We start from the raw sequence: 7,489 nt of genomic DNA, 5'->3' as shown, positions 1-7,489 counted from the left end.
CTGCAGGTGCATGTAACGAGAGTGGTATAACTCATCTCCTTCTACCTTAGGCCACGAACTTATCAATCGCCTCTGCTGTGGACCACTTCTACAAAGAGATCCGTATGCTCCACGACTACTGGACTAAGTGTGCACATGTAAGAGGGGACTATGTTGAAAAATAAATGTGCTAGGTTTTCTAAAATTGACTCCTTCTACCTTAGGCCACGAACTTATCAATCACCCCCCCCCCCCCCCCGTATTGTGATCCCAGTGATTATTTCCAAGTGTATCCATGAATTAGCTAAGTTAGCTCAGATAGACTGGCAAATGACACTTAAACGGTTGACAGTGGATATGCAATAGCAAGCATTTACAGATCACATCGATGAACTACAACAATTATTCATCCCAGTTTGGCAAAAGAATAAAACAAGGAAGGTAGTGCACCCGTGGCTGACAAGGGAAATTAGGGATAGTATCAATTCCAAAGAAGAAGCATACAAATTAGCCAGAAAAAGTGGCTCACCTGAGGACTGGGAGAAATTCAGAGTCCAGCAGAGGAGGACAAAGGGCTTAATTAGGAAGGGAAAAAAGATTAGGAGGGTAAACTGGCAGGGAACATAAAAACTGACTGTAAAAGCTTGTATAGATATGTGAAAAGAAAAAGATTGGTTAAGACAAATGTAGGTCCCCTACAGACAGAAACAGGTGAATTGATTATGGGGAGCAAGGACATGGCAGACCAATTGAATAACTACTTTGGTTCTGTCTTCACTAAGGAGGACATAAATAATCTTCTGGAATTAGTAGGGGACAGAGGGTCCAGTGAGATGGAGGAACTGAGGGAAATACATGTTAGTAGGGAAGTGGTGTTAGGTAAATTGAAGGGATTAAAGACAGATAAATCCCCAGGGCCAGATGGTCTGCATCCCAGAGTGCTTAAGGAAGTAGCCCAAGAAATAGTGGATGCGTTAGTGATAATTTTTCAAAACTCTTCAGATTCTGGACTAGTTCCTGAGGATTGGAGGGTGGCTAATGTAACCCCACTTTTTAAAAAAGGAGGGAGAGAGAAACCAGGGAATTATAGACCAGTTAGCCTGAGATCAGTGGTGGGGAAAATGCTAGAGTCAGTTATCAAAGATGTGATAACAGCACATTTGGAAAGCGGTGAAATCATCGGACAAAGTCAGCATGGGTTTGTGAAAGGAAAATCATGTCTGACAAATCTCAGAATTTTTTGAGGCTGTAACTAGTGGAGTGGATAGGGGAGAACCAGTGGATGTGGTATATTTGGATTTTCAAAAGGCTTTTGACAAGGTCCCACACAGGAGATTAGTGTGCAAACTTAAAGCACACGGTATTGGGGGTAAGGTATTGATGTGGATAGAAAATTGGTTAGTAGACAGGAAGCAAAGAGTGGGAATAAACGGGACCTTTTCAGAATGGCAGGCAGTGACTAGTGGGGTACCGCAAGGCTCAGTGCTGGGACCCCAGTTGTTTACAATATATATTAATGACTTAGATGAGGGAATTAAATGCAGCATCTCCAAGTTGGCGGATGACACGAAGCTGGGCGGCAGTGTTTGCTGTGAGGAGGATGCTAAGAGGATGCAGGGTGACTTGGATAGGTTAGGTGAGTGGGCAAATTCATGGCAGATGCAATTTAATGTGGATAAATGTGAGGTTATCCACTTTGGTGGCAAAAACAGGAAAACAGATTATCTGAATGGTGGCCGATTAGGAAAAGAGGAGGTGCTAAGAGACCTGGGTGTCATTATACACCAGTCATTGAAAGTGGGCATGCAGGTACAGCAGGCAGTGAAAAAGGCAAATGGTATGCTGGCATTCATAGCAAGAGGATTCGAGTACAGGAGCAGGGACGTACTACTGCAGTTGTACAAGGCTTTGGTGAGACCACACCTGGAGTATTGTGTGCAGTTTTGGTCCCCTAATCTGAGGAAAGACATCCTTGCCATAGAGAGAGTACAAAGAAGGTTCACCAGATTGATTCCTGGGATGGCAGGACTTTCATATGATGAAAGACTGGATCGACTATGCTTATACTCATTGGAATTTAGAAGATTGAGGGGGAATCTTATTGAAACATAAAATCCTAAAGGGATTGGACAGGCTAGATGCAGGAAGATTGTTCCCGATGTTGGGGAAGTCCAGAACGAGGAGTCACAGTTTGAGGATAAAGGGGGAAGCCTTTTAGGACCGAGATTAGGAAAAACTTCTTCACACAGAGTGGTGAATCTGTGGAATTCTCTGCCACAGGAAACAGTTGAGGCCAGTTCATTGGCTATATTTAAGAGGGAGTTAGATATGGCCCTTGTAGCTAAAGGGATCAGGGGGTATGGAGAGAAGGCTGGTACAGGGGTCTGAGTTGGATGATCAGCCATGATCATACTGAATGGCAGTGCAGGCTCAAAGGGCCGAATGGCCTACTCCTGCACCTATTTTCTATGTTTCTATGTTTTTATCCAAATTTCTGCTCTTAATTTGGCAATTTTGCTTCAGATATTTAAATATCGAGTTCTTAAGCTTGTCAGTTTTACCATGTTTCCCAGCAGCGGCCCCGAGGTAGCCCCTAGCTGCTTCTGAAGTTAAGTGACCTGCCAGGAGTGCCAGCAGGATATTGCTTAAAGCAAGCAAGGAATAGTACCAATTGACATTCCAGGTTATAGGAGCATTTGCTGAAAGATAAGCTGATGAGTCTTCTTGGAAAAAGACAGTACAAGGTCCTTCTGACACTAGATAATGAGAGGCTGGATCCTTTGCAAAAGCCTCAGAGGTTTAAGTACTGACATCTAATGTATAGAACTGACACATCTAGACTGAACAATGTAAAGAAATTTACTTTTCTTCATGTTTTGCAATCTTATTTATGATAAGCTTATTAGATCCCTAGAGTAAGCAGCACAGAAACAGGCCCCTCACCCCAACTCATCCACTGGTCCACTAAGCTGGTCCCATTCATTTGCACTTGGCCCAAATGCCTCTAAACCTTATGTATTTATCCAAATAGCTTTTCAATGTATAATATTGTGGGATCTGCTGAAAATCCTTAGTACTTGGTGTACTGGTTAATCCAGACACAGCTACACACCACCTGTGCTCAAATGGAGGGTGACTGACTGTTTTAAACTGTGGTGGGGGGGGGGGGGGGGGGGAGGTTGTTGTTCAGAGACGGAAGCCAAGCACCGTCTGAAAGCAACGGCAGGATGTCACGAAATGCTTGGTACCTACATACTGCTTTAGTGTTACTGAAATGGAATGGCTACAAATGCACTGTCACTGACCGCTACAGCAGGGGAGCCCTTCAGCCCATTTAGTCAGTGCCAGAATATTATGTTGTCAAGTCCCATCGTCCTGCCTTAGCCTGCAACACCTCTCCTGTTCATGTACCTATCCTAATGTTGAAATTAAATCCGCATCCACCACTTCAATCCACACTCACCACCCTCAGTGAAGTTCTCCCTCAGGTTCCCCTCAAATTTCACTTTTTGTCCTTAACCCATAAACCCTAATACTAGTCTCACTCAACCTGTGGAAAAAGACTGCTTGCATTTACCCCATCTTTACCCCTCAATTTTGAATACTTCTATCAAATACCCCTTATTCTCCTATGCTCTAGGGAATAATGTCCTAAACTATCCAACTTCTCCCTATACCTCAGCTCCTCCAGTCCTGACAACATCCTTGTAAATTTTCTGTTCTCCTTCAATCTGACCTACATCTTCTGTAGGTAGGTGCCCAGATCTGCACACAATATGGCAAATTAGGTGTCACTAACATCTTGTACCGTTCAACATAATATCCCATGTTCTGTATTCATTTTTCAGTCCATTTATCCAGCTGGTCCAGATCCTGCAAGCTTTGATAGCCTTCCTCACTGTCCAAAAATGTGCTGATCCAGTTTACCACATTATGATCAGATCATTGGTATAGATGATAAGCAACAACAGACCCAGCACAGATCCCTGCGGGCACACCACTAGCTATAGGCCTCCATTCAGAGAGGCAACCATCTACTACCACTCTCTGGCTTTCTCTTGCAAAACTTATAAAATTAATTTACCACCTCATACTGAATGCCAAGCTTCTGAACTTTCTTGACTAACGTTTAATGCAGGACCTTGTCATATCTATGGAGACAATATCCACTGCCTTTCCTTTAGTTTCCTGGCAACTTCCTCCAATTCCAAGATTGGCTAGACATGGCCTACCACGCACAAAGCCATGATGACATTTCCTAATCAGTCCCTGTCCATTCAAATACTTACAACATCCGGTCCCTTAGATACATCAGGTTCCTTCTTAAAATCCGCGGCCACTACCGCCCTGCTTCAAAAGATTGGCAGTCCCGTTTCCTCTCAGGCATCCGGACAGCCCCGCTTAATCTGGACCTCTCATTTTTTTTCAAATTGAGAGACAGCAAGAAATGCAGCTCCTGGAGTCCTGAAATAAAAACAAAAAAATCAAAACCAATAGAAAGACATGGCGGACCGGGAGGCAGCTGTGGAACGAAAGGCCAATTTAAAGTCTCGAGAGTGAAGTAGGATGCCATGTTTCAGAGGGGCGAGAAGTTGACGCTGTTTAAACCTACGGACAATGAAATTTGGCGTTAAAGAAGCCAGTAGCAGGACTCCGCTTAAAGAGCAGTTCGCTGAAATTAGACGGCAGTGTGACGCCGGCTGAGGAGAGCCAAAGTAAAAGGTGGATAACTACTAGTGATAATTACGCACGAGATTAAAAACACGATATGAAAATTAAAACGAAGACCAAGAAAGCACACTGGAAAAGACGAGCCACCAACCTGTATGGAATTGAGAAGTGTTCTGCTGTCGGAGAAACGAGCTGTGTTCATCAAACGCAGCAGAACTGGGAAGTAATGTAAACTATTGAGGTGCTGCGCCTGTCTTCACCAGGGAAGAGGACGATCCCCAAATGACCAGCCGTAGACACAATGGAGAGGTTATTTTCTCTCTTTTTTTTTTTTAAAAACCACACACGTTCAAAAGTTTGTCTAAATTTAAATTAGCGAAGTCACCACGGCTCAGAGGGGAATTCTTCCAGTTTTATTGGGATCCTAAACCTCACTGATCTTTGGATATGAAGGTGGTGCCGGTGGAGTGAATGAAACAATTGTTAATCTTTTAAACAGAGCAAAGATCATGCAGGGATTCCCAACTTTTGATCTATAGACCCCTTGCATTTAAAAAGGTCAGGAACACCTGGACCAGAGGTGAGGGATATATTTTGGATTTTAAAAACTCAGCAACGGCAGTAGTGTTTACCTAAAGGACAGTGAATTAACTAAATCCACCAGAAATTTTTGGGAAGATTTAAAACAAATTCATAATTGGAGTAATTAGTTCAGTTCAATTACAGGAATTCCCAGAAACCTCTCAATAAGGTTTGCAATTGAAACAGAGCATAAAGGCTGGTTAAGCTTTAGCCAGAACACTAGGGCAAAACTTTCCCTCCCTGGTGAATAATGGCATTCTTCTGGGATTGTTATTAGGGCAATTAATATACAATATTGAGAATTCAAACCATAACCAAACTTGCAGATGATAGAGCTAGTTGTTACTATAAACTTGAGGATACTGGCACGTGGTAGCAGAAATATAACAGGTTGGTTAAAGGGCAGATGAAATTTGTGGAGAAACAGAGGATGACACAAGTCAGGAGATGGATACAAGAACATTTCCAAGTCACTGAATATCCCTTGGGTAGCCTCCAGCCTGATGGCATGAACAAAGACTTCTCTAACTTCTGCTAATGCCCCCCCCATACCCCATCCATTATTTATACACATTCTTTCTCTCTCCTTTTTCTCCCTCTGAGCATACCCCTTGCCCATTCCTTCTCCCTGGGCCTCCTGTCCCATGATCCTCTCATACCCCTTTTACCAATTACCTGTCCAGCTCTTGGCTCCATCCCTCCCCCTCCTGTCTTCTATCATTTTGGATCTCCCCCTCCCCATCCCACTTTTAAATCTCTTACTAGTTCTTTCTTCAGTTAGTCCTGACGAAGGGTCTCGGCCCAAAACATCAACTGTACCTCTTCCTAGTGATGCTGCCTGGCCTGCTGCATTCACCAGCAACTTTGATGGGTGTTGCTTGAATTCCCAGCATCTGCAGAATTCCTCATGTTTGCAAATATCCCTTGGCATACAGTTAAATCATCAAGAAATAGAAAGAATATGGCACAGTTGTAAATCTGCATAGAGCAGGCTATCCTCAAAAGCTGAGTGACTGTGCAAGAAAGGGACTAGCGAGGGAGACCACCAGGAGACCTATGATAGCTCCGGAGGAGTTGCAAGCTTCAGTGGCTGAGATGGGAAGAGACTACGCATACAATTTCCCCAGGGATTTCACCAGTCTCAGCTTTATGGGAGCATGGCAAAGAGAAAGCCACTGTTTAAAAAACTCAAATGAAATCTCAGTAAAAATTTGCTAGAAGATATGTGGAATACTGAACTCAGCTGGGAGGAGGATCTATGGTCTGATGAAATCAAAATTCAGCTTTTTGGCCATCAGATTAATTGCTTGTTTATAGTAAGCTAAACAATGCACAGCAGAAACACACCATCCCTGCTGTAGAAAATCATGCTATGGGGAAGTTTCGCTGCAGTAGGCACCAGAAGGCTTGTGAAAGTAGAGAGTAAAATGAATGCAGTAAAATATAGGGAGATCCTGGAGGAAGACTGAGATTTGGTGAGATGATTTATTTTCCAGCAAGACAACAACCCCACCACACAACCAGATCTACATGGGAATGGCTTAAAAACAAAGTTAATGTCCTGGTGGGGCCAAGGCAGAGTCCAGACCTCAATCCAATTGAGAATTTGTGGTTGGACCTGAAAAAGGCTGTTCCACTCACACTCCCCATACAATCTGACAGTGCTTGAGCATTTTTGTAAGTGTTCAGCTGTGCAAAGCTGATGGAAACCCATTCACACACTCAAAGCTAAAGGCACATCTACTAAATACTGACTTGAAGGGGGTGAATACATATGTAATCAATTTATTTTATATTTGTAATTAATTTAGGTCACTTTAGAGATCTGTTTTCAGGGGTCTCTTGATCAGTGTCAAAAAAGCCAAATCAAATCTATACTGATTCAAAGTTATAAAACATGAAACTTCCGGGTGGGGGGGATGGAAAGGACGGTAAATATTTTTCATAGTATATTCCTACACAGTACCTATTTACACCTGGTAGCAGGGTCGATTGTGAAACTGCCTTCAGCATCTCCAAAATTGAAATGGAATGGCTTCCACGGCAAGTGCAGGGTTTAAAAATCAGTCAAGACAATTATTTACAACTCGTCACCAATACGAACACCTAGGCATTTTACACATTTGGCATTGTTATAGCGTGTGTGGGTGGGCGGGGGGGGGGGGGGAAGTGGAGGAGAAAGGAAGAGTTGGGTGTGCTCCCTTCCCCATCCAGGTACACAACTGGGAACATTCAACCGTTTATCCAGCTGCTTCCA

The sequence above is a fragment of the Mobula birostris genome, chromosome 1, assembly GCF_030028105.1.
Source record: "Mobula birostris isolate sMobBir1 chromosome 1, sMobBir1.hap1, whole genome shotgun sequence".
In the NCBI taxonomy this organism is placed as follows: Eukaryota; Metazoa; Chordata; class Chondrichthyes; order Myliobatiformes; family Myliobatidae; genus Mobula; species Mobula birostris.
The sequence above is the reverse complement of the archived record's forward strand: the minus strand, read 5'-3'. Positions refer to the sequence as shown.